The sequence below is a fragment of the Chlorocebus sabaeus genome, chromosome 9 (genome assembly GCF_047675955.1).
Source record: "Chlorocebus sabaeus isolate Y175 chromosome 9, mChlSab1.0.hap1, whole genome shotgun sequence".
Taxonomy (NCBI): domain Eukaryota; kingdom Metazoa; phylum Chordata; class Mammalia; order Primates; family Cercopithecidae; genus Chlorocebus; species Chlorocebus sabaeus.
Window position 1 is genome coordinate 4020775 of NC_132912.1, and position 27677 is coordinate 4048451.

General features: G+C 43.8%; 1 long non-coding RNA gene across 1 annotated transcript; it reads left to right on the forward strand.

Moving 5' to 3' along the window:
- Window positions 1–802: 802 nt before the first annotated feature.
- On the forward strand, window positions 803–27677 carry LOC140712478 (uncharacterized). Its single transcript, XR_012094083.1, has 3 exons — window positions 803–1239; window positions 24253–24577; window positions 25980–27677. It is a non-coding gene; the product is annotated as an uncharacterized lncRNA (long non-coding RNA).

Sequence of the window (27677 nt, forward strand, 5' to 3'; positions counted from 1 at the left end):
AATTACTAATTTTTTAATCCACAGAATTATTTTCAGCAGCATTGATTGCAATAGTTTTGCAATTATGCTTTTCTTTAGATAATAACCCAATGACTTCTTCTGTCTTTGACTTTATGCATAATAGGAGAATTGTTATAAGAGAATTAAACCTGAGAGTACTTCCATTATTGGAAGAATTTTTCTCCTGTCAGTTTTTTGTCAACTACTTATAAAACTGTAGAAGAAAAATTATTCTTCAATATACAGTTTTCATTATGCATTAGATGCCTTTAATATTCCTTACTAAGTGCCATAATTTCACATATGCCGTGTGTCACCTGGTGTATGTAAACATGAAATTACTTGGAGATTATTGCATAGTTATATCAAAATGCCGAGCAGAAAAAAAAATGACATCCAATATTCACCCAGGGTTTAGACAAGACATTTTTGTTTGATGTGAAAGCGTTCATAATTTCATCACAGAAGAGCATTTCCAGTGGTGCTCACAGATTGCCTGTAAAAAATAATTCCTCCCTTGTAGACAGGCTTCTAGCTTACGCCCTCGGCTTGCCGCTGGTTTATCTGTGCAGGGAGAGACACCCAAAGGTGACAGTGAGCCCACTGTGTCTTTCAGAACCCAAAGTGAGTTACTGCAAACCTCAGGCCATTGAAGTGAATATTGGCTAGCTCAAAAGGCTGTGAAGATGACTACCGTATCTATCTGAATAAGTTTTTTCTTCTTTCTCAGTCTTGAAATCAGGCATGGTTATTTTTATTTTTGGTGCATGCAGACTTAACCTATGTGCCTATATTCACAATGAACTCTTGAATCGGATCCTCTGTGTTTTGCTGGGGGAGCATTCATTTCCCACTTGACCTGCTTTGTTGCTCAAAACTTTGGAGCTCATCATTGCTTTCCTGTCTGTTTATTCTTGGTGTGGGGTTGTCAAGGAGAAATGTTGGAGGGAGAGAAGGGAGCAGGCATCATAGATGGTATTACGGGCAGCTGGTCTCTCCTCTCTCAGCCAACTCTGAGAACTACTTGGGATTGAAGGAGATAAGCCACAGCAAGTCGTTACGCTCCTGAATGCACAACCTTCTTTCTTTGAGTAAGAGGACAGACCTGGGTAGGGATCTCTATGATCTTTTCTGTGTTGCCTGTGGACGTTCATCTTTCTGATTTGTTAGCTGAAGATGAGGATCTGGAGCAGGAGTTCGGAGTGCCATTGTTCCACGGGCAGAAGTTCGGCAGAGACTGTGAGTGGGGTCTGTCGGGGCGGGCAGAGGGCCCTCCTGGGCTGGCCTCTCTTGCCTGGGGCTTCACGGTGCTTGCCCTGAGTCCAGCGTTTTCACTGCACAGAGCTGCAGCTGGGAAGTGCTGTTTTTTTTCTAGGTGCTCTCAGCTGCTATTACCTCATCTATCTCTTTCCCTCTGGAAAATATTATTTGGGGCCTTTTTGTCTTAATAGAAGAAGAAGTCGATTCATTCACTCATATGTACTTTTTTTTTTTTTTTTTTTTTGAGACAGTCTCGCTCTGTTGCCCAGGCTGGAGTGCAGTGGCACGATCTTGGCTCACTACAACCTCCACCTCCCTCCCGGGTTCAAGTGATTCTCCTGCTTCAGACTCCTGAGTAGCTGGGATTACAGCCTGCACCATCATGTCTGGCTAATTTTTGTATTTTTAGTAGAGATGGATTTCACCAGGTTGGCCAGGCTGGTTTCCAACTCCTGACCTCAGGTGACACACAAGCCTTGGTCTCCCAAAGCGTTGGGGTTACAGGCGTGGGCCACCGCACCTGGCCAATATTCATTCATTCTTTCTCACCTCTTCCTCCGCTCTTTAAGGTTGAGCTTGCCTGGCCCAAGCCACAGAGTCCTGGGAAAGATGGAAGAGAGAGGAAGGGAGAGCACCGACGTCATGGACCGCCTTTCACATCACCGGCAGCAGCAGTAAAATCCCCAGAAAGCCTGGAGTGGGCGTGGGGGTCTCTTTAGATCAGCCCTGGAGGCAGCCTCCCATGTCCCTCCTAGACATTGGTTCACTTTCACAGAACCCACTTCTTTCCCGTGGTCTGTTCGGATGTCTGTTTCCTGCACCAGGCAGGTAGCACAGCACACTCAGGGGTTTCTCTGACTCACCTTGGTAGCCCCAGCCCTCAGCACGCTGCCTACCACTTAGTATTTAGAGGACGTATGCTCTTTGAAAAAAGTAGATAAATGGTAAAATATTATTTTTACCGTTGGAACAAACACAAATATATGCTTGATGAAATTCAAACAGTACAAATACAAGAAAAAAAAAGGCTTGTTAGGTGCAAATATTGGAAGAAAAGAACTTGGGGTCAGAAGTGACCCCAGACAGATGCGCTGGGAAAGAAGGGCTTTGCAGAGACCTCAGTGGCACACAGGACCTAGACCCAGAGATGGGGCCTTCTTGACAGGACGCCTCTGTCCGAGGGCATGGGTTATGCTCATGTCTCTGTAACGTATTTTAAAAAGGATGCAAAGAAACTCCAACTTTTCTGGAAAAAGTGGCAAAAAATAATGAAGAGTGGTTGACCAGAAGGCTTAGGGCACTGGGCTGTGTTGCTGAAGAGTAAGAACCACTTGCCCTGGTACAAACCAAACTGGCTTTGATCTTCTGCCCTTCTCTGTAAAGGACTGAGCAGGAGGAAATAAGAATTACATGAAGAGCTTCCTAGGGAGCTTCTGGAAGAAAATGTTAGTCCCCTGACCTGGGGAATTTCGCCAGCCAAGGGCAGAAAGTGGCTAAACAATAGGACGGTTGAGTATCCCTTATTCATAGTGCTTGGGACCAGAAGAGTTTTGGATTATGGATTTTTTGGAGCATTTCAGATTTTCACAGCTTCAGGTAGGGGGACGGGTTGATGACAACCCCGCTCTGTCCCGTGATTTGTGACAGACGTCTGTTTTCTTCCTTATTCTAATTGTATCATCTTGGATTTTGGAATATTTGCATTATACTTATCAGTTGAGCATCACAAATTCGAAAATCCAAAATCTGAAATGCTCCAAATAAGGATTTCCTTTCAGCATCATGCTGGTGTTCAACAAGTTTGAAATTTTGGAGCATTTCGGACGTCAGATTTTCAGACTTGGGGTGCTCAACCTGTACAGGTTATTGAGGCTCCTGAATTCTGTGATTGCTTTTTTTTTTCTAGAGCAAAGTTCCATAAAGAGCAGATGGAGAAGTGTTGATTAGCGATCAATTTCTTAGTTGATATTTATTGGACACTTAACTCTGTGTCAGGTATTGCTCTAAGGGCTTGTAAAAGCATCAACTCAATTTATCCAGGCCTCATACTGCCCACTCCAGCATGCACTGTTATATTATTAGCTCCTTTTATAGATGAGGAGCCCGAGGAATAGCAGTGTTGAATCACTTGCCCAACATTGTGTTTCTTGGGTACAATTGTAGGTATTAGACAGGGTTCTGAAACAGGGCAAGGATGCAGCTGAAATAAAGAAGGAAACAGATGCTCGTCACAAGTCACTGGATACAGCTGAGCTTCTGTCAACACAACTTAAGTGTGTGCATCTGGTACCTGTCAAGTTAGAGAAATTGGTTGTTGTGCAACACGACCCCATAATCAAAATATTGTATCAGAATGCCTACTGGTAGCAGATATACAAACTTCTCTTGTCTCTTGTTCAAGATGAATTGTCTCCTAGCTTATTTGATTCAGTTTGGAGATCATGTGGTTCCATGGACAGTCTCTGTTGGTGTTTCTTCTGGGGAAGTGCCTGCCTTGGTCCTGGACTTGATACCACTAAAGCTGATAATGAGAACTGAGTAGGGTTCTATTAGGTGAGAGCAAGGGTTCAGATGGGAGCATGCTAGGAAGCCCCCATCTCTTCCAACACTTGCCTCATCCAGCCTCAGCTGGAGTTGCAGATGCACCTGCTGGTGCCACTCGAGCATCACCAGGTGTGGCCTGCAAGGCCCTGTCAGGGTTGGCTCTCGTTCCTGTCTTGCCATCATCGTCACACAGCCATGCCCTGTGTTCATCTGGCAGTGGCAGGCTGGCTGCATTTCCAGGCTCAGCTATGTCTCCCTCTGCCTCATAGCCTCTGCGTGCATGTGCTCCCGCCTGGAATTTTCTTGCCCTGGTTATTCCTGTGGCTGGCTCCCTGCCATCCTCCGCTCTATTCAGGTGTCACCTTCCTAGAGGTGCCTTTCCTTACAGCCCCTGAGTGATGGCCTCTCCTCCCGAAGTCACACTTTACATTTGCTTTATTTTCTTCTTACCTTTTATTGCAATTTGAAATTGTCAAGTTCACTGATTTACTTGTTTATGGTTTGTCACCTTTCACTAAAATGTAGGCTCCATGAAGGCAGAGTCCTACCTCTCCTATTCACTGGTCTATCCTCAAGCCCAGGAATGGTATCTTATCAATAAATATTTAATGAATTGACAGATGAATTGATGATGAAGGTTCTAGTTAAAAAACAAAAAAGAAAAGTGGTATTTTGGTTAAAAAAAAAAAAAACAAAAAAAATAAAAAACCAGCAACTCTGATTTGTAGTGTTGGCCAGTTTCCATGGTGTAAATATTCTTATCATAGCCATTAGTAGTTTCAAATTTACACCACAGAAATCAGACAGCCCTACAGCATGCATTATTTTCTCTTTGTATTAACAGTTGGGGCCTATCAAACTAGCAGATTTAGGCAAAATGGTGATGTGAGTTTATCCAGGCTGGTGGGGAGTTAGAAGTTAAAGATCAATAGCCAGATATGATGGAACGTGCTTGTCATCCCAGCTACTTGGGAGGCTGAGGCACGAGAATCGCTTGAGCCTGGGGGTAGAGGTTGCAGTGAGCTGAGATGGTGCCACTGCACTCCAGCCTGGGTGACAGAGCAAGACTCCTTTCTAAAAAATAAATGAAATAAAATAAATAAATAGAACAAAAAATAAGTTAAAGATCAAGAATTGTCAAGAAAAACCAATGTAAAGCATTTCCTGTCAGGCTTTCTGTAAGCATTTCATGTAGATGACGTCTTCCAATCTTCCTAGGACTCTAGGAGTGAGGTATTATCATTCTCATCTTACAGGTGAGTTACTGAGATTCAGAGAGGCTAGTAACTTGCATATCTTCACATGGTTGGTTAGGAATGATACTGGGATCTCTTTGGAAGCCTTGATACTGGTCCAGTTGATGAAATACTCCCGGGTCTACCCATATTTATAACATTTTTATGAGACCTAGAGGCTACAGGAGGCCTTCCTCCAACCTCCCTGGTAAAGCTATGTGATTTCATTCTATGCTTTAATTCCAGGGTCCATGAAATTTCAGCTGAGAGGCAAAGTTCATCCTGTGAGGCCACAGAGCATGGCGGAATGGCGGGTAGGTTTGGAAATGCTGGGGTTGTGCTGTCTGGGTTTTAAGGCTCATTTCCCATTTACGAGTTGAGTGGTGTTAGGTGATTTCTCAATGGCTTGGCAGCCTCAGTTTTCTTATTAGTTATGTTAAGATCATATTGGCTTCCCCCTCCTAGGATTGGTGTGAGGATGACAGATGTGATTGCATATAAAGTGAATAGCAGTGCCTGTCCTAGACGAACTGTTCAATACATCTAAGCTATTATTTTTTTAGAGAACACGCTTTATAGCTTTATTGTGTTTTGGGGCTTTCATCCTAACTGTATTCTTTCTTCAAAACAAAAAAGTTGCCAAATAATTTTTTTTTTCATTTTTTTGTTTTGCATCAATAAACCTCAAGTGAACCTCTTTTCTTTTCATATAAACCAAGACCAATCTCGGACAAACACCACTGTGGTATACGCGTCACTATCCAAAAGGATTTAGACCATTTGGAAACTCTTTGGAAAGCTCTGTTGGAAATACTGAGATGCTGTGGGGCTGTCGCTTTAACCCCTGATTCTCAAGAGAATCCGTGTGGGGAGTGTCCCGTCTGTGGATTTGCAGTGGGTAGGGCCATTACGTGGTCAGCATATCTGTTCTTCCTACATTGCAAAACACAAGATGCTCCTGTTATCTCCGTCCTACCAGTGAGGAAGCAGAGGCTTGGTGAAGCAATTTGCTCAAGATTTCATGACTGCACAGTAAAGGAAGAGCTGTGATGTGAGATCACGTGAAGCCCATGCTTAGACCCAAGGCCCACAGTACAGAGCCTCTCTGTGAGATAAATGCTTGCTAGGTGCTTAAAGGCTGAGGGATTCATGTGTTTGCCAGATCTCTCTTTAGGTCCCATGTCCAATCCCGGAAATATGCATTACTCTCTAGTGATACCTTTTGTTGTTTGTTTTTAGTGGGTAAAGGAATTTTTTTTTTTTTTTTAAATAAACTTTAGGCCAGCCATGGTGGCTAGCACGTGTAATCCCAGCACTTTGGGAGGCCGAGGCAGGCAGATCACCTGAGGTCAGGAGTTGGAGACCAGCCTGGCCAATGTGGTGAAATCCTGTCTCTACTAAAAATACAAAAATTAGCTGGGTGTGGTAGCAGGTGCCTGTAATCCCAGCTACTCGGGAGGCTGAGGCAAGAGAATTTCTTGAACCTGTGAGGTAGAGGTTTCAGTGAGCCAAGATTGGGCCATTACACTCCAGCCTGGGGGACAAGAGCGAGACTTTGTGTAAAAGCAACAACAACAACAACAAAACTTTATTGTGTATATCTGAGGTTTACAACATGATATTATGGGATACATATAGGTAGTAAAATGATTACCATAGTGAAGCAGATTAACACATCTATCATCTTACATAGTCACTTTTTCTGTGTGATGAGAACAGCTAAAATCTACTTACCTAACAAAAACTAATACGATCCAATCTTATTAGCTTTGGTCTTCATGTTGTACATTAGATATCTAGACTCATTTTTCATCCTACATACCTGCTATTTTGTATTCTTTGACCTATATTTCACCACTTCCTCTCCCAACCCCACCCAGCCCATAGTCATCTCAGTTTTACTCTCTATCCTTCTGTGCTTTTTGTCCTTGTATTCCATATATAAGTGAGATTATGCAACATTTGTCTTTCCGTGTTTGACTTACTTCACTTAGCATAATGTCCTTCAGGTTCATTCATGTTGTGGCAAATGACAAGATATCCTTATTTTTTAAGAGTGAATAATATTCTTGTACATATATACTTACACCACCTTTTCTTTATCCATTTGTCCATTGATGGACACTTGGGTGGATTTCATATATTGGCCATTGTGAATAATGCTGTAATGAACAAGAGAGTGTAGATGTCTTTATGAAGTGATGAGTTCAACTGCTTTGGATGTATTCCCAGAAGAGGAACTGATGTTCGTTTGTTAATTCTATTCTTAAGTTTTTCAGGCACCTCCATACTGTTTTCCATAGTGGTTATACCAATCTGCATTCCCACCAAAAGTGTAATAGGGTTCTCTTTTCTCTACACCTTTGACAACATTTATTATCGCTTGTCTTTTTCATAATAGCCATCTCATAGTCATTTTAATTTGCATTTCCTTGACGATTAGTGATGTTTTGCACCCTTTCACATACCTTTTGGCCATTCTTAAGTCTTTTTTGAAGAAATGTTGATTCAGCTCCCTTGCCTGTTTCTGAATTGGGTTATTCATTTTTCTGCTATTGAATTATAAGAATTCTTTATAAATTTTGGATATTAGTCCTTTATCAAATATATAATTTGCAATTTTTTTCAGTGTGAAGGTGGTCCTTTCATTTTGATGAATGCTTTCTTTGCTCTGCAGAAGCTTTTCAGTTAAATGTAGTCCCATTTATTTATTTTTGCTTTTTCTTGTAGCCTGAACTTTTATGGGATATTTAAAAATCATTTCCAGGACCAACATTGAGAAGTTTTCCCTATGTTCTTTTCTGGAAGTTTTATGATTTCCAGTCATGTATTTAGCTATTTTATCATTTTGAATTTATTTTCTGTATGGTGTAAGATAAGGGTCCAATTTCATTCTTTTGCATTTAGAGATTCAGTTTTTCCAAGACTATTTATTGAAGACACCATCCTTTCCCCACTGTGTGTTTTTGGCGCCCTTGTCAAAAATTAGTTGACCACATATATTTGGAGTTATTTCTGGGTTCTCTCCTTTGTTTCACTCGGCTGTGTGTCTGTTTTTATGTCAGTGTCATACTGTTTTGATTATTATTGCCTTGCAACGTATTTTTTTATTTTTTTATTTTTTTTTTTGAGTTAGCATCTTGCTCTCTTGCCCAGGTTGGAGTGCAGTGGTGCACTGCAACCTCTACTTCCTGGGCTCAAGCACTCAAGCAATCTTCCACCTTAGCCTCCTAAGTAGCTGGGACCACAGGCACATACCACATCCAGCTAATTTTTGTATTTTGTTTTTGGTAGAGATGGCAGGCATTTCACCATGTTGCCCAGGTTGGTCTCGAACTCCTGGACTCAAGCGCTCTGTCTGCCTTGGCCTCCTAAAGTGCTGGGATTACAGGCATTAGCCACAGCGCCCAGTCTTGTCACAGAATTTTAAATCAGGAATTGTGATGCCTCCAGCTTTGTTGTTTAGTGATACTTTGTTAAGAAGATATATTGCTTTGTTTTCTTTGACAAGTTTTAAACACCAAAATTAAATTAAACTGCAATAACACATTTTCAAGAATTTGAGGAAAACTTGTTTTATTTTCATACATGATGGTCTTTGGAAAAGGACCAACTCAATGCCTAGCTTCAAATTTGAAGACGATAAGCAGGATGTTTGGTGAGCTATAAAAAAGGGCTTGGAACCAGCTGAGTTACAAGCATGTTTGTCTTCTAAGTAGCTTTGGTTAGCTCACAGAGGTGTAAACTCAGTCCTAACAATGGCTGTTGGTTGACCCTTTGAAATAGCACCATTTCTCCTGACCTCTGCACATTTGGCTTCATCTTCAAGGAGAGAAAATCCTGGAAATCCCAGCATTGTCTGGCTTCCTTTCTCACTAACCTATCCAGGCTTTTCAGAAATCCCTCTGCCTCGTTCTAAACAGGAAGTTTTGGCAGGCAGTTGTACAAATGGCCCTGTATTATGCAGGATGTCACCTATTGTTATTGGAACAAAGATATTCTGAAATACGGACAAAGGCTTCAATCCACCAGGGTCCTGGACCCTTCAGTAGCCTCTCATTGTATCTGGGAAGTGATTGAGTGAATTGGGTCACTCCAAGAATATACCTAAGCTTCAGAAACTCTGCTATTATTAGGATGCCAGAGTGGAGCTACACACAGCACATGCAGTTCACATTTATAGTATTCCTGTTTCCCAGTTTCTCTGTCTAAATGCAACACAGCCACTTTCCAAATAAATGGGGTTACCTACATCTGTATACATAAATGAAAAAAAATGACGGGGGATGATCCATATCTCTGTTCTACTGTTAAAGTGTTAGGGAAAAACAAAACATTTATGAATCAAAAGTGTTATTAAAGTTGCTCTTTTGAAAGACTATGCATAAATCATGCACTTCTCAAACTTTTAGGAACTACATCTGCAAGAGCATTTATATGTATATAATATCATGTTAAAAAGAAATACTGTCTTATAATAGACTAACAGGCATAGTCAGAAGCTGATTGAGGGCTTTAATTTAGCTGCAAGCAAATTTCACTGATGGCTTCTCATTACCAAGTGCAGGAATTTCAGAGTGCAGAATATAGAACAATACACTCTGTTTATAAAGTAAAGCTTACACCCACCGAAACAGAATTGCGTTTAGCGGTAGTTTATCTTAAAAGTAAAATTACTAAAATTGTTTTTCAAATGTCATTTGAGATTACGGCTAAAAGAAAATGTTGTCATCGTAAGTTCTCTTCCTCTTCTTTCTCAATGTTGTAGTCCACTGTTCACATCAACTATTTTACACAGAAACGTTTTTCTCCCTCAATCCACCTTTCCCATTTGACATTTGGATCATAGCTATAGTAGTGTGTGCTAAATTATTTGTTGGGGTGATTGGATTATGCCTTGATGGACAAAATGATTCAAGTAAATTCATAGAGGAAATCTACTTTACATATTTATTTATTTATTTAGAGACAGAGTCTTTCTCTGTCGCCTAGGCTGGAGTGCAGTGGTACAATCTCAACTCACTGCAACCTCTGCCTCCCGGGTTCAAGCGATTCTCCTGCCTCAGCCTCCTGAGTAGCTGGGACCATAGGCACCCACCACCACGCCTGGTTAACTTTTGTATTTTTAGTAGAGACGGGGTTTCGCTATGTTGGTCGGTCTGGTCTCGAACTCCTGACCTCAGGTGATCCACCTGCCTTGGCCTCCCAAAGTGCTGGGATTACTGGGGTGAGCCACCGATTCTGGCCTCTTTTTAATTTTATTTTTAAATAGCAGTGACAAATATTTACTTTCTTTTCCTCTCACCTAGATAAGAGCTTCTTTGTCTCCGTCACGTAACACACGCCCTGTGCTTCGGTGCCTGCACATCCCCGTTTCTTTGGCTGCCTTAGGAGACATGTTCCATCCTCGTCCATTAACCCCTCCCTGCTGAAAGGATGTTTCCCAGCAGCCTCCACTTTGATATGATCTTCTGGTGCTGCTGTAGACAAGGATACACTTGGAATAGGTTAGAAATGTTCCTTTCTGGCTGAGCTCGGTGACTCATGCCTGTAATCCCAGCACTTTGGGAGGCTGAGGTGGGTGGATCTCCTGAGGTCAGGAGCTTGAGACATGGTGAAACTCTGTCTCTACTGAAAATACAAAAATTAGTTAGGCATGGTGGCGTGTGCTTGTTGTCCCAGTTACTTGGGAGGCTGAGGCTGAGACTGAGGCTGGGGCACTTGTACCTGGGAGGTGGACATTGCAGTGAGCCAAGATCGTGCCAATGCACTCCAACCTGGGTAACTAGAGTGAAACTCCGTTTCAAAAAAAAAAAAAAAAAAAGAAAAGAAAAAAGGAAAAGAAATATTCCTTTCTCTGAACAACCTTCTCCCTCTCTGTATGTAGATGAAAACCCCCCTTGAACTAGGCACCTCATATTCTCTAAGTCATTGTGTCTGTGTGGATTGACGCCAGCTAGAACTGATGGCCAATACGGCAATTCCACTTTGTTAGTACAGAGATCTCACCTGCTATTTTTGTTTAAAGAGAAAACTACCCAGCGTATCAGCCTGAGTAAAAAAAAAAAATTAATGTGCTATAAAAATGCACACTGACTACTTGTCAAATCAATGTGTTTCTGGTATTTCAATTAAATTGCTAAGGATTTAATTAGAAGACCCTTACAAGAACTAAAAGTTATTTCAAAAATAAGATATTAATTTTCTGTGTTATGAAATTAAGAAGTGATAAACGGATGAGGCAGTTTGCATGATTGATATTGACCCTTTAGGAATATAGCCTGCAGTTTTTGTTTTTATATGATCCCTTCAATATGCTGTTTCAAAAAATCGTTGAGGAGTAGTCAGGAATCTTAGAAAGATAAGTAGCAAAAATGCGGCTTTTTTTTTTTTTTTTTTTTTTTTTCAGATGGAGTCTATTGCTCAGGCTGGAGTGCAGTGGCATGATCTTGGCTCACTGCAATCTCCACCTCCCGGGTTCAAGTGATTCTCCTGCCTCAGCCTTTTGAGTAGCTGAGACTACAGGTGCTCACAACCATGCCTGGTTAATTTTTTTTTTTGTATTTTTTTTTTTTTAAATAGAGATGGAGTTTTGTCACATTGACCAGACTGGTCTCAAACTCCTGACCTCAAGTGTTCCACCCACCTTGTCCTTGCAAAGTGCTGGGATTACAGGCGTGAGCCACCACACCCGGTCATCATGTTAGAATAATCCAAAGGGGCTCAGGTAAGGTAGAAGCTCCAGGAGTGGGCTGTCCTTAGGTACTGCCAAACCCAGGAGCTCGACAATATTACTGGAATTCTGTTTTTCAGTGTGTGTCTTGCAATTCTGCTTCACGTAATGCTGGCTTCATCTTCAGACATGCTTTCTCTGTGTGGTAGAAAAGGCGGCCCCTGCAAAATTCCTGGATCTCAAGAAGAGATGATTTCCTGCTTTCTTTTCCCCGCCCGTTTTAGGGCATATATCTGTCCACAGTGGGTGACCGGCTGACCTGTAGGTATGGAAGTGCACCTGCCAAGGTGAAGCACTAGTGCTTGGCTGCTGGAATAACAGGCTGATGTCTAAGGCTGAGGAATTCTGCCCCTTGCGTCATAGGGAAGAGGGAAGCCGCCATGCCCCACAGCTGGTTGTTTCTTTTTTTTTTTTTTTTTTTTTTTTTGAGGCGGAGTCTCGCTCTGTCGCCCAGGCTGGAGTGCAGTGGCCGGATCTCAGCTCACTGCAAGCTCCGCCTCCTGGGTTCACGCCATTCTCCTGTCTCAGCCTCCCGAGTAGCTGGGACTACAGGCGCTCGCCACCGCGCCCGGCTAGTTTTTTGTATTTTTTAGTAGAGACGGGGTTTCACCAGGTTAGCCAGGATGGTCTCGATCTCCTGACCTTGTGATCCACCCGTCTCGGCCTCCCAAAGTGCTGGGATTACAGGCTTGAGCCACCGCGCCCGGCCAGCTGGTTGTTTCTTGTAACAACCGTGGAAACTCAGTATTCATCTTAGTTCTGCTGTGTGTTTGTGGGACAGTCTTGGAATGGTTATTCTGAACTCTTCCACGGCATAGACTTGGGATGTCCAGACCTTGGCTGCCCTGCCCTGTACACTTCTATGTATTTATTAAGAATTTTCCAAGGAGTACTGCCACGTTGTGATCTTCTAGTCTCATCTAAGGCAGAAAGCAAGAAGCTGAGAGGGCGGGCTTGGATGCAGAACCCCCAACTTGATCATGTGCTGTGGGTTCTTAAGGGATGCATGGAGAGAGGCCACTCCCGAAATGGTGTCTTTTTGTTTCTTTCTTTGTTTTTTTTTTTTGTTTGTTTTTTTGAAGCACAGTCTCACTCTGTCACCCAGGGTGGAGTGCAGTGGCACGATCTCAGGTCACTGCAATCTCTGCCTCCCAGGTTTAAGTGATTCTCCTGCTTCAGTCTCCCGAGTAGTTGGGATTACAGGTGTGCGCCATCACGCTCAGCTAATTTTTTTGTATTTTTAGTAGAGATGGGGTTTCACCACGTTGCCCAGGCTGGTCTCAAACCCCTGACCTCTGACAACCTGCCCACCTCAACCTCTCAAAATGTTGGATTTACAGGTTTGAGCCACCGTGCCCAGCTGATTTCTTTCTTTCTTTTTTTCTTTATTTTCAGGTGGAGTCTTGCTCTTGTTACCCAAGCTGGATTGCAGCAGTGCCATCTCGGCTTACTGCAACCTCTGCCTCCTGGGTTCAAGCTATTCTCCTGTCTCGGCCTCCTGAGTAGCTGGGATTACAGGTGCCCGCCACCATGCCAGGTTAATTTTTGTACTTTTAGTAGAGATGGGGTTTCTTCTGTTAAGAGCTTTGGGCTCAAACCCACATGTGCTCCCTTGATAAGATGGGTGGGGCTCACGTCAACATTTCCAACCCTTTTATCCTACCTGCTTGGCACCTCCTCCTAGACCCCTATTCTATTCTTGGTCTTGCAGGTATTAATGACCTCACATTGATAAGAATTCCTCAAGGAAGGAAAGGGAAAGGCCCTGCTCAAATGGCTTGTTCTTCCCCCCGGCCCAAGCTTCTGTCTCTAATATCATGGAATCACCAAATACGGTCTCTACATAGTTGTTCTTGACTATCCCATGTCACAATAGAGCAGGATGACTCAATTTTGTCTAGAGTTTGGACTGAGCCACTAATAGAATCCAACACAGGCAAGGCAAAGGTTGTGGTAATTAACGTGGAGTGTGGTGACCACAGAAAGAATTGATGGAAGCATGTGAGGAAATGTGTCATCCGGAAACGCAACAGCTCAGCTCCTGGGGCCCAGTGTGGACTTGCCTTCAGGAGGTGATGATGCTGCTTTTGACCTGTGGGTCAGAGTAAAAATTGCGTAAAATCAGTTCCCAGTGTACAAACTGATGGAAGGGTTAATTTGTAAATACCTTTATGTTTCTATGGGGAAAAAGCTTCCCAAGTTCCATGTAGGTTCTTGGGCCACTGTTTATGATAGAATTATAATACTACATATTCAAAATGTCAAATGTCAGACAAAAATATTATAAATATACAGTATTTTCTTCTTCTTCTTCTTCTTCTTCTTCTTCTTCTTCTTCTTCTTCTTCTTCTTCTTCCTCCTCCTCTTCCTCTTCCTCTTCCTCTTCCCCTTCTTCCTATTCTTTTTTGGAGTCTTGCTCTGTCACCCAGGCTGGAATGCAGTGGTATGATCTTGGTTCACTGCACCTCCACCTCTCAGGTTTGAGTGATCCTCCCACCTCAGGCTCCTGAGTAGCTGGGATTACAAATGTGTGCCACCACACCTGGATAGTTTTGTATTTTTATTAGAGACAGGGTTTCACCATGTTCACCAGGCTGGTCTCGAACTCCTGACCTCAAGATATCCACCTGCCTCGGTCTCCCAAGGTGCTGGGATTACAGACGTGAGCCACTGCACCCAGCATGTAAAGTATTTTCTCTAAGGTATAATTTAAATGCCAAATAAAGGCATGCTATGTGTTTCATTTAATGTCCAATTAAATGGAGTCAAATCTCACCCTCATGTCAGACTATCCTTCAGCCTATATACTGGGACAAAGGTTTTCATGACTGTAATCACCACAAGAGCTTTCCTGTGTTGTACTTGCAGATGGCCACAGCCTCTTGGTCTGGTAGAAAAGTCTACCCGAAGCCTCTGAGAGGCCCAACATAATCAGGGACCACAGGAAACAGTACAGCAGTAACAATGAGAAGGGGACGGAGTGCTGTGGGACTCAACAAGTGAAAGTGAAGAAACTTCAGGTGCTGGAATGTGGAATCCAGGTGGGCCACAGGCTTGAAGTCAGAGTTCCAGGGCTATGCCGACTAAGAACTGGAGAGGCTGGGATTCACCGGGACGCATGGGATGGAAGGGGTCATCGCCACACAGGAGGCAGGGACCCGGAAACAGGCAGCTGCAGTGCAGAAAGAGGAAAAGAGGTCTTTGAGGAAGCAAGGGAAAAATAATTCTGAATTAGTTTATACTGGTCCAGAGGTTTGTTTTAGTGCCAGCAATGGAGATATCAGTAAAAACTGAATCCTAGTTGTAATAGTATTTTTAATGGAATAAATGCATTTTATCTACTTGAATTAATTACTTATCTCCTTATTTTATCTTATTATATATTACAAATATAATATATGATTTTTATATATCTTTTTTTTTTTAAATTTTAGATGGAGTCTTGCTCTGTCACCCAGGCTGGAGTGCACTGGTGTGATCTCAGCTCACTGAAACCTCTGCCTGCTGAGTTCAAGTGATTCTCCTGCCTGAGTCTCCCGAGTAGCTGTGACTACAGGTGCATGCCACCATGCCTGGCTAATTTTTTTTTTTTTTTGTATTTTTAGTGGAGACAGGGTTTCACCATGTTAGCCAGGATGGTCTCGATCTCCTGACCTCGTGATCTGCCTGCCTTGGCTATATATATCTTATTATATATGTATATATGCTCTTCAGGCCGAGCTCTTCTCCTTCCTTTATAATTCTTTTTTTTTTTTTTTTTTTTTTTTTTTTTTTTGAGACAGAGTCTCGCTCTGTCGCCCAGGCTGGAGTGTAGTGGTGCAATCTTGGCTCACTGCAAGCTCTGCCTCCCAGGTTCATGCCATTCTCCTGCCTCAGCCTCCTGTGTAGCTGGGACTACAAGCGCCCACCACCGCACCCGGCCAATTTTTTGTATTTTTAGTGGAGACGGGGTTTCACCGTGTTAGCCAGGATGGTCTCGATTTCCTGACCTCGTGATCCGCCCGCCTCAGCCTCCCAAAGTGCTGGGATTACAGGCATGAGCCACCGCCTCGGCCCTTTATAATTCTTATATACGTGGGGTACATTCCAGAGAGCTTCATGAATGAAAACCATCTGAAATGTGTCACGGAATAATTATAAATGTGGATACATGGAGAAGAATGTGGTAGAGCAAGACACTTTGAATCATCCACAATTCTCTCCACAACTGTCTTTTTTCCCAGGCTCTTTCAAATCTCAGATTATACCACTAAGAGACTGTTACTGTCGGTGTTGTTCTTTGCTGTAGACAAAGAGCTGTTGGCCACCCGCGGTTCTGTGCACTTTGCATGAATTCTTTAATTTTAATGCCATCATCACGAGGAGGTGGATATGACCCCTACTGTGAGGAGAGGAGACATTGGGGCTGTATTACATCACTCCTTTTATCCCAAAACTTCGTGATTTTGGTAATGAGATAGGATGGCTTACCTTCCTTTTAACAAAGAAGGAGATCTCCAGAATTAATATGTCTAAGGCACCATTGGCAAATTTAGGTTGAAAGATATTTGAAATAGCAATACATTGCCAAAATTGCCTGAAACATCACATCATCTTTTTCAAAGAAATAACAGGTTCCTAAAACCGTTACCCTCCCAACCTCGCCCCACTCCCACTGCATTATATTCTAAATTATTCCCATGGGTGGACCTTCATTTTGAGAATGGACGTGATGCAATATGCTACATTCTAGGAACTGGCAGCGGAAGAAAATTCTCAGAGTTTTCAGTGCTGGGATCATAGATAAGGTGGCCAGTAGACACGGGTTTCCCAACACGATTCATTCCTCATGAAAACCCTGAGTGCATGTCAACAAGTTCTTTTTCTAGACGTAGGCGTCTCCGTCTTTGCTTTTTAAAATTCTTATAGGTGAGAAGAAAATTCACCCAGCAAAGTTGCAGCTGGGCCCTCGGACAGCAGTCAGCAAAGATGCCTCCGTGACCGGGTGGTGTGTCTGAACTCCTGTTTTCCTTCACGCATCTGTAAAGTGGTAGGTGACTGTAAAAATGATTACAAGCTTCGAAGCAGTTAGCACACTAACTGTAAAATTCCTGGGTGATGAAGATGCCAGCAACCAAAGCAGGTGATTTTTGTCTCCTGGGATTCCCTTCAGCAGCAGGGCTGGCTCAGTTATGCTGGGCACTTAGAGTATTTGGTGGCCTGCCCACTGCCTCCACCTGGTGAAGAATCTAGAGCATCCGGCACCACCATACAAGATCTGCAAAGAAACTCTCTACTTCATGCTACAGAATATTCAGCAAGTCAGTGGAAATAGTGATACCAACCTACAAAGTACAGGAAAGGTGTTAAAAGAATGTGTAAGATTGAAGTACATTCTCTACATTCATATATTTATCTATTAATCAAAGTCCAAAATAGGTCATCACTTAGTTACTTTAAAGCAACTTGTTTTTAGGGCCGGGTGTGGTGGCTCTCTCCTGAAATCCCAGCACTTCCGGACACCAAGGCAAAAGGATCACTTGAGGTTAGGAGTTCGATATCAGCCTGGCCAACATGGCAAAACCCCATCTCTACTAAAAATACAAAAATTAGCCAAGCGTAGTGGTGCTCGTTTGTAGTCCCAGCTACTCAGGAGGCTGAGGGAGGAGAATCATTTGAACCCAGGAGGTAGAAGCTGCAATGAGCCAAGATCGTGCCATTGCACTCCAGCCTGGGAGACAGAGCAAGACTCTGTCTCAAAACAAACACCCTCCCCCGCCACAAAACACCATTGATTTTAGTTGATTTTAAAATACAGAGGCATATACAAAAATGTGATTTTGATTGCACCAAGATAACTTGTACTGATTTTTTTCACGGTTAACAATAAGTTACTTTCACATAGAACATCTAGGTAGACTAGACAGCTATAAAATAAACTTTTCCCTTCATTACATTCTTCCCCTCAAATTGCTACTTTTTCTTATTTTTCCAGAAAAATAAACACATACCTCAGCATGTATGTGCACATTTAAACACACACACACACGCAAGCACACACACAAAATACTATTTTAAATCCAGCAATATCTGGTGATAACCGCCCATCTTCATAAAGCTTGCCCAGTACCTGGCAGTTCTACGTCCTGTGCAAGCATCATTAACTGTGCACATAACAGCATGTAAGGTGCATTTTGGTCTGGATTTACATTATCTACTTATTTGCATTTCAAAAGAAAAAGTTTTGTCTTGCTTTTGCCCTGATTCCTTTCTGTTTTCACTCAGTTTACAAGGAAAAGAATAAAAATATATAAATAAATATGTAACACTCATGCTCAGAGACTAAAGCAGTTATTAAGATAATTCTAAGAGAAACTCCCGAAATACACAGCAGCAAAATAAAGGACTAGTAAAGATATATTTATAACTTTTAATACTTAAATTGTCCCCATGAGAGACTGTCAACTTGACTGTAACTAGATTCCATATGTATTTTATATATTATTACACATATTGAAAAGATATATCACAATGACATTTAAAATTGATGAATGCAATTTACCCGTCTATTGACTTCGCAGTCACTCCACGTGGTGCTCTGGACGACACAAAGATAACACACTGGAGTTCTGAAGGATGCTACTCTAAATGGAGAAAAGAGTACCTGCAGAAAAATGGCAATCAGGCATTATAAACACAGCAAATGCCTTGCTAGCCGTCAAAATAAAGGGCTTTTTATAGTCTGTAGATTCCCAAGTAACTATAGAAATCTTGCCTCCTTTCAAGTGACAGATTGTTTGATAGAAAGTCAACTTGTTGGGTGGAATGAGCTGGGACCAGGAGAATGAGAAAGGGAGGGGTGAGAAAGAGTCAAAGGCTCATTTTAAAAACTATGTCTGTGCATGTATTCCCGCCAGACCATTTGCCTTTCCTTAGGTTGCAGCACACTGGTGTCAACTGTGCCCTGCTACGTTAAAAGAAATGAGACTTTGATTTGATTTGATCTATCTGGGAAGAGCTACATAAACTATGAATCATGATTAGTTAATTCATGTTGAAATAGTTTTGCAAACATGTTTCTTTCTTGGGGTAGGAAAGACATATCTGCTTAGTCCTGAAGAGAATGAACTCTTCCCCTACTTCATGTCATATTTTCTCAACTAACTTTTATTGAACACAGTTATGCACTAAATATCATCCAAGGTGCCATAAGGAACCAAATGAGGCCTGTTTTTGTGCGCAGGAGATTTACAAGCCTGCAGAAGGAAATGTGTAAACATGACCTATAGCCACAGTGCAGGAGGAAGCTGTTGTAGAAGGAAATTCCATGACTGAAATGAAGTCTTCGAGTACTTGGGATGGGAAGAGACTTTGGCAGCTTGGGGAGGGCATCTGTGAGTGCTGGGCTCGGCATCAAGCCTCGCTTTTCCTGACACCATGTGCTAGGAAGGCCTGCACAATCAGGGGGACCGAGGAATGGTGAGAATCATGTGAGGGCCAGAATCCAAGGGCAGCAACACGCTTGGAGGCTAAAAGGAGGCTAATGTCTCCATTCCAGGGGAGGCTCAGGAAAGACGTCCATGCCCCTGTGACATGTGGCAAGAGCCCTGGAGGCTGAGCAGGAAGGGGGTGGCATCAGAGCTCAGAAGAAACAGCCTGAAGAAACTGAGCCGTGAGTTACGAGCCTGATACACCTGCCAAGGAATGGCTGGTGGGAGAAGAAGCAGGAAGGTGCTGTAGCTTGAATATTTGTCCCTTCCAAAACTCATATTCACGTTCAATCCCCAGGGCCGCAATATTTAGAAGCGGGGCCTTTGAGGGATGAGGTCAAGAGGGCTCTGTTCTCATGAGTGGATTAACACCCTTCCTTCCTTCCTTCCTTCCTTCCTTCCTTCCTTCCTTCCTTCCTTCCTTCCTTCCTTCCTTCCTTCCTCCCTCCCTTCCTTTTCCCTCCTTCCTTCCTTCCTTCCTCCCTTCCTTTTCCCTCCTTCCTTCCTTCCTTCCTTCCTCCCTTCCTTTTCCCTCCTTCCTTCCTTCTTTCCTTCCTTCCTTCCTTTCTTCCTTCCTTCCTTTCTTCCTCCCTCCCTTCCTTCCTTGCTTCATTTTTCCCTTCCTTTTCCTTCCTTCCTTCCTTCCTTCCTTTCTTCCTTCCTTCCTTTCTTCCTTCCTTCCTTCCTTTCTTCCTTCCTTCCTTTTCTTCCTTCCTTCCTTTCTCTCTCTCTTTTCTTTCTTTCTCTCTCTTTCTTTCTCTTTCTTTCTTTCTTTCTTTCTTTCTTTCTTTCTTTCTCTCTCTTTCTTTCTTTCTTTCTTTCTCTCTCTTTCTCTCTGTCTCTCTCTTTCTCTCTTTCTCTCTCTCTCTTTCTCTCTTTCCTCTTTCTTTCTTTCTTTCTCTTTTCTTTTTGATGGGGTCTTGCTCTATCACCAAGGTTGGAGTACAGTGATGTGATCTTGGCTCACTGCAATCTCCACCTTCCAGTTTCAAGTCATTATCCTGCCTCAGCCTCCAGAATAGCCGGGACTACAGGCATGAACCACTACACTTAGCTAATTTTTGTGCTTTTAGTAGACAAGGGGTTTCACCATGTTGGCCAGACTGGTCTCGAACTCCTGACCTCAGGCAATCTGCCCACCTCGGCCTCCCAAAGTGCTGGGATTACAGGCATGAGCCACCGCACCTGGCCAGTGGATTAACACTTTCATGGGCTAATGAATTAATGGGCTTTCATGAGTGGGGAACTGGTGGCTGTGTAAGAAGAGGAAGAGAGACCAGAGCTAACACATTAACACTCTCAAGCTCCTCACCATGTGATGTACCGTGCCATCCTGGGACTCTGCAGAGAGGCCCCACCAAGAAGAAGGCCCTCAACAGGTGTGGCCCTTCAACCTTGGACTTCTCAGCCTCCATAACCATAAGAAATACATTTTATTTCTTCTCAATTCTAAGCAACACAAAACAGATGAGGAGAGTAGGTTTTCGGTTCACTTGTGGAGACCCCCAGCGGCATGCCTGGCCCTTTTCTACAAGCACTGAGTCATGCCCCTCCACTTACTCACTCCTGCTGGGCTGCCTGGCTCAGATGAGAGGGAAGATGAATGTCTGTCTTAGCTTTGCCAGGTGGCGATCCTTGGGCTCTTCGTGTGAGTGTTGTGAGTGTTTAGCTCACACAAAATCTTATCATGCATCCCAGGGAGCCGTGACTAGGCTTCTCCAGGAAACGTGGTGTTTACAGGTGTCCTGAGGCACCGTGCCAGACCTGTGGGGACAGGACTGTGGTGTGGGAGATGCCTGCTCCCCGGGGCTGCATGGACAATGGACTTTAATCAGACACCATTGCTTTCTGATGCTGTGATCTGGGACTTGGTGAGCCCCAGTTTCCTTACCTGTAAAATAGGGAAAACAGTAGTGATGCAGGGTGGGGAAGCCATTTCCACACTGCTGATAAAGACATAATCAAGACTGAGTAATTTATACAGAAAAAGAGGTTTAATAGACTCACAGTTTCACAGTTGAATAGACTCATAGTTTCCCAGTGGCTGGGGAGGCCTCACAATCATGGTGGAAAGCAAAAGGTACATTTTACATGGTGGCAGGCAAGAGAGAATGAGAGCCATGAGAAAGGCGGAACCCCTTATAAAACCATCAGATCTCATGAGACTTATTACTAAGACAAAAATATTATGGGGGAAACTGGCCCCATGATTTAATTATCTCCCGACAGGTCCTTCTCACAACACATGGGAATTATGGGAGCTACAATTCAAGATGACATTTGGGTGAAGACATGGCCAAACTGTATCAAGTCCCCAGTTGAGGGTTAGCCTGGGAAGGTTGTTGGTTTTGCTCTGGAGAGAATACCAGGTGAGCTGGTGGTGGAAGAAAGCAGCTTTACTGAGGTGCCACTGCTGCGTCTCCACAATGCCCCCACAGAGCAGGGCTACCCATTAGGTAGGGCACTGAGAGGAGCAACTCAGGACAGTTCTGCAGTCATAGTTTTACCCAGTCTCACTCTGTCTCTCAGCCTAGAGTGCAGTGGTGCGATCTCAGCTCACTGCAACCTCTGCCTCAGCCTCCTGAGTAGCTGGAATTACAGGCACATGCTGCCAAGCCCAGCTAATTTTTGTGTTTTTAGTAGAGATAGGGTTTTGCCATGTTGGTCAGGCTGGTCTCGAACTTCTGGCCTCAAGTGATCCACCTGCTTCGGGCTCCCAGATTGCTGGGATTACAGGCATGAGCCACCCTGCCCGGCCATTTTTACTCATCTTAATTACAAGCAAATTAAAAGGCAACTGTGAGGCCGGGCATGGTGGCTCACGCCTGCAATCCCAGCACTTTGGGAGGCCAAGGCAGGCGGATCACAAGGTCAGGAGATGGAGACCATCCTGGCTAACATGGTGAAATCCCGCCTCTACTAAAAGTACAAAAAAATTAGCCAGGCATGGTGGTGGGCACCTGTAGTTCCAGCTACTCGGGAGGCTGAGGCAGGAGACTGGTATGAACCCGGGAGGCAGAGCTTGCAGTGAGCCGAGATCATGCCACTGCACTCCAGCCTGGGCGACAGAGCGAGACTTCTTCTAAAAAATAAATACATACATAAATAAATAAAAAATAAAAGGCAACTATGCAGATATTTCTAGAAAAGGAATGGTAACTTTTGGGTTATCAAGTCGCTGCCATGGAATGGGGTGTTTAACTCCCAGGCATTGCCATAGCAATGGTAAACTGACATGGCACTGGTGGGAGTGTCTTATGGAGAGTTGCTTTCACCTCTTCCTTGTTATAGCAGGTCTTCAATCTCGTCCAGAGCCCGAGTCCCCAACCTCCGGAGCTGAGTCCCACCTTTCACCTTAATAGTGCCCACCTCAGGACTGCTGCTTCTCCAGTTCATGTATCATGTTTATAACCAGTGTGCATACATGTTCATTATCCTTTTCACCACCTCCATCATCTTTTTCACAGATAACTACAGGCTTGGGTTTGAGTCTTGACATCGCCCTCCACCAGCTGTTCTTGGGTGGGCTGCCTCATGATCTGAGCTGGAGTTCTCCAACCTATTCAGGGAACATAATACCTTGTAGACTACTGGGAGGGTTAACATGGACATGTATGAAACACCTAGTCAGATGGCCAGTACACGGTGCACAGCAGATACTCAATAATTCAAGTGCGACACTTTGCCAAGAAATAAGACTGAAGCATTCTACATTTAACAGATTGGACCCCTTGGAAACTGTGCCACCCAAAGCCAGCTTTCTCCTCCTTTATTTTGTGATATGGAAAACTGTGTCATGTCCTGAGAGTTATTCCTGCATCCCCAGCTGGACTTGATCCTGCCCACAACTCTCTCATCCTGTGCGGCATTGCTGCAGGGTGTCTCAAGGCTGAGATTCCACATGTGTGTCTTCACCCTCTGTTCACAGGCCGCACACCCAGTAAGGGAAAGTGAGGCAGACAGGCTGTGAACCTGGGGATGCCACCAAAACCAAGTCACAGACCAAGTCACCCTTCAGACAGGCAGTAAAGAGTTGGCTCCACTGTGTGCCTTTCCTGCTGTGGGGCGCAAATCCCATGACCTTTGGAAATACCCAACTTTGCAAATTCAACCGTAATAGATAATTTCCCTCTAAAATGCAATAAAGTATGACTGAAAATGTGACTGGCCTCCTCGCATCATTAATGCTACTATGCAAAAGGAATTAGGAAATTTACAAAGCTCTGAAAATACAGTCCAACCAGAGCACTTGCCAGGGGTGTTCACAATTCACTATTGCTTGTTTGTGTGCACATCTTGCCATGTGACCACCTAAGCCATACGCTGGAATCACGGCCCATCTTAGGAGCTCATTGTTCAGCTCTTCTGGATGCTCTTCATTCTGTCTAAACTGGAATATTACTATAAGTTTATAGTAGAAAAATGTGATTATTTTATAATCATGAGCTCAATCGTCTAATCGTTCTTCAGTGGATTCATGGCCCCGGGAGCGGCACAGGGACGGGGTGCAGGAGAAGCACTGCCGGCTGTCACACCTCCCAGGCAGGTGGGCTTCACGGTTCTCCAGGAACCTCTTCTCTCCCAGACTTTCGGGAAAAAGCACCTTCTGGGCTCCTGTAGGGCCCTGCACTTTCACTCTGGGGGCACTGACAAATACAAACAGAATTCAGGTGAGTGATACAAAGGAAACAGATAAAGCGTTTGGTGGGGAGAGAGGTGTGGAGGTTCCTTTGGTTTGAAAGATCGAGGCTCAATCTCACGTCTCTAAAGAGGAGAGATTTTACCTGAGAAGTAAACACTGGGAGCGCCACGCATGGGAGGTCTATGGCAAGGGCTGGGGGCAGGGGAAGCTGGGGCCAGAGGGGGCCAGAGGATGTCTGGTGTGTTTCAGGGAGGTTGAAGGGGTGAGGCCAGGATGGGTGGGGCCTGGGCAGAGGGGAGGGGTGAGGGAGGCCAGAACTGGGCAGGGCCCAGGCTCTGCTTGGGTGTTCATGGGTTCTTTTGTCTGCAGAGCGTTAGGAAGCCAAGTAGGGCCTTCAGTAGGCATAAGGTGATGAGGTTCACGCTGTTGGATCCCACGCATGCCCTGGGGAAGGGATGGTTGGGAAGTCTGAGAGGAAGCAGGAGAGCTTTAGGAGCACATGGATGCCATCCAGAATGGAGATGACTGTGGCTTGGAAGGAAAAGAAATCACGCAGCTCGGAGTCAGGATACATTTGGAGGTCCGGTCCACCGAGTTTGCTGGTGGGGAAGACATGCACCAGAAAAGAAAGAGGACATCCAGGACAGTTTTTTCTGCCCGCTCCCCGTCCAGCCAATCCATACATTGTCCGGAAGTATGAAGCAGTAGCTTCATTTTATGGTCAGGATTCTTGGGACTCAGATGGGTTAAGTAACTGGTCAAAGTCTTGCACAAATCCTGAGAGTACAGAGGTAGAAAATGAATCCAGGTCTTCGATTCTGAAACATAAGCTGTTTCGCTGTGTCACTTCTCCTCTTCATTTTCATGCCGGTTCCAAGAATTAACACTGCAGTTAGCTTTCTGTTTCATTTCCTGAGATACTATGTAACAACGAAGAAACCTTAAGAAAGGAACAGGAATGTCTCACATGGATGCAGGGCCAGCCTGATTCTCTGTCAAAGCCACTAGTTCCTACACTCTGGGTTCCAATACAAAGAATGCACATTTATGCAGCAGGAATGGGCCAAGGACCACACGTTGCACACCTCTGGGGAGCAGAGTAGAAAGCTGCGCCAGGCCTATCTGGTCTGTCTGAATGGCACGGGTTGCAGATCCCATTCGGCTTGGAGATTCTGATGAACTTTCTTTTCTTTGGATTGGATTTAACATGTAATACTTTTCCCCAGTTGTAAGTTGAAGACTAAAAGATGGGAAGTTTTTTACCAGCTACACTTCTTCCCCCACTTACTTCCCCTGGAGTTGCCATCACTAATCATCCGACTGCCCCATCAACTCCCCGAAACCCAAGGCCTATTGGTGGTAGAATATTGAGCTGAAGGGCAGACTGCTGTAGAAGTCATCAGTTCTCTCTGATCACAGTGCCCAGACAGTCCCTCTTCACCAGGCACCTGCTCCCTGTAGATACGACATTTCAGATCTACCATGTGGTAATTCCAGACAACTCACTTGTTTATGCTGATCGGTGCAAATTTTATTTTACCCTCCAAACAGTTTTCTTCCCCAGTCTGTTAAAAGAAAACAAAACCAGAACACCTGTCTCTCTCTCCAGTTACAGACAGGAACACTTAACCATATCATGGCATCAGTATTTGACCGAAGCCCTGGAGAGCCTCAGGCACCATGTTAGGAACTGAATACAAAAATAAGACATAAACCACTCCCTCAAGGAATCTATGGGACTGGTGAGATTAGCTAACTGTGCACCTGGAGGGAATATACTTAGAAATAACCGCGAATTTTGCAGAAATGCTAAGGGGTTCCCAGTCTTGTTTCTATGAGGCCTGTTAATTGCTGAGTTGTTTTGTCTCTGGTCTATGGAACCCCGATAGTGTGCCCTAGGTCTTTAATTTCTTCATCTCTACAGAATAATCTCAATGGAGTCATTGCATGTGTTTATTCATACTTCTCAATGTGGAAGTGAACTCTCTAGGGTATAAAAATGTATCCAGGAAGCACCTGACAAGCTGGAATCCTCAATGACCTGGCATTGCTATAGGTGCTATAGGAACATCTTTTTTTTTTTTTTTTTGAAACAGGGTCTTGCTCTGTCATCCAGGCTGGGGCGATCTTGGCTCACTTCAACCTCTGCCTCCTGGGATCAAGTGATTCTCCCGTCACAGCCTCCTGAGTAGCTGGGATTACAGGCAGGAGCCACCATGCCCAGCTAATTTTTGTATTTTTAGTAGAGACCGGGTTTCGCCCTGTTGCCCAGGCTATTCTCGAACTCCTGGCTTCATGTAATCTGCCCGCCTCAGCCTCCCAAAGTGCTGGAATTACAGGTGTGAGCCACCACGCCCGGCTGGAACAATCTTGATATTAGGGTGAACAAGTGATTTCATAGCTTTCCCGAAGGAGGAAACACCAGGAGCGTCCACCTGAGAATCAACACCGTGGATCATTCTGGGGAGTTAATAGTTTTGAGATGTGTCCCAAGATAACTGTTAGCTGGAATCACCACGTGGATGGAACCATGCTGATCCTAAGAGCCAGGTAAGGACCAAAGGGTGTCATTCGGGTGAAACCCCCAGGTGGAAGATTCTCCCACTTCCGATGATAGAATTCTATTCCTCTGCCTATAGTTTGGGGAAACAACACTTTACAAATAGAGGACAAGATCCATTTTGCCAAGAACAACCATATGGATTTAGCTGCTGCTAACAAGCGTTAGGAAGGAACATCAATAAAAAGCAAGCCTATGGAACGACTCCTTCCCCAAACGGTGCTCGCTACAGAACGCAGGCCCCAGCAGGCCTGGTCCATCCTCCACATTCTTTCCTCTCTGACTTATTTTTACTTTCTGTTTGAATTGGCTTGGTTTTATTTTGCCCTAAACTGTCTCTGCAGTCATCCCCCGACAGAGTTTCGAGAGTGAAAGTCCGATCCGCCCACGCTTCACAGAACTCAACGCGGAGCCTTCTCAGGAGTCACTTGACGTCAAGGCTGACTTTTAAATTTGCCAAAAAGGCATTCTTTGGGGAGCGGTCGGCACCATCACTTTCCCTCTTTACAGAGCTGCTACTGGCTGCTGGAATACAAAACCCACAAACTGCGTTTCTAACTTAATTCGACACATAGATGAGGGCAAAGGGGATTCAGGTATTGATGTGATTGTTTCTAACCAACATGTTTTAATATATCATTTATATTTTATTTTTTTTCTTCCCCTAATTTTTAAACTTTTTGTTTGTTTGTTTTACAGGCCAAGCCTACTGCTGTTAGAAAACATATTTAGAAATCACTTGGATCTTCCCTGCCTGAACAACGTATATTTAGTTACCTTGTGTGTTTAGATGAAGAGTGCTTCAGATCTCAAAAAAAAAAACTATTTTATTTGAAAGCTTGTTTTCTGCTTATTTACACTGTTAATTTAGAATCCAGGGGAATCTCTAAATTTGCCTCTAGAAACCACATAATCACCTAATAATACCTTTCCTGACTCTACTTTCTGACACAAGTGACTTTTGAAACCCTTCCATCTTCCCTTTCTATTTCATGTACTGCACTCCACTCTTTTTTCCTTACTTTTTTTTTACAGTCCGTCATGGAGTATTTGTTTATCAAATGTTACTTTTCTTGGATCCAATCTATTTTTGAAGAGTGCAAAAGCAAACAACTGTTTGAAGATGTCAAGCTTCATTTTATTTATGCATGAATAACACAAATAACTTGAAAATGACCTAGTCTGTTTTTCTCAGATTTAGATAGAAAAACTGCTTCCGGCCAATGTTTATGCC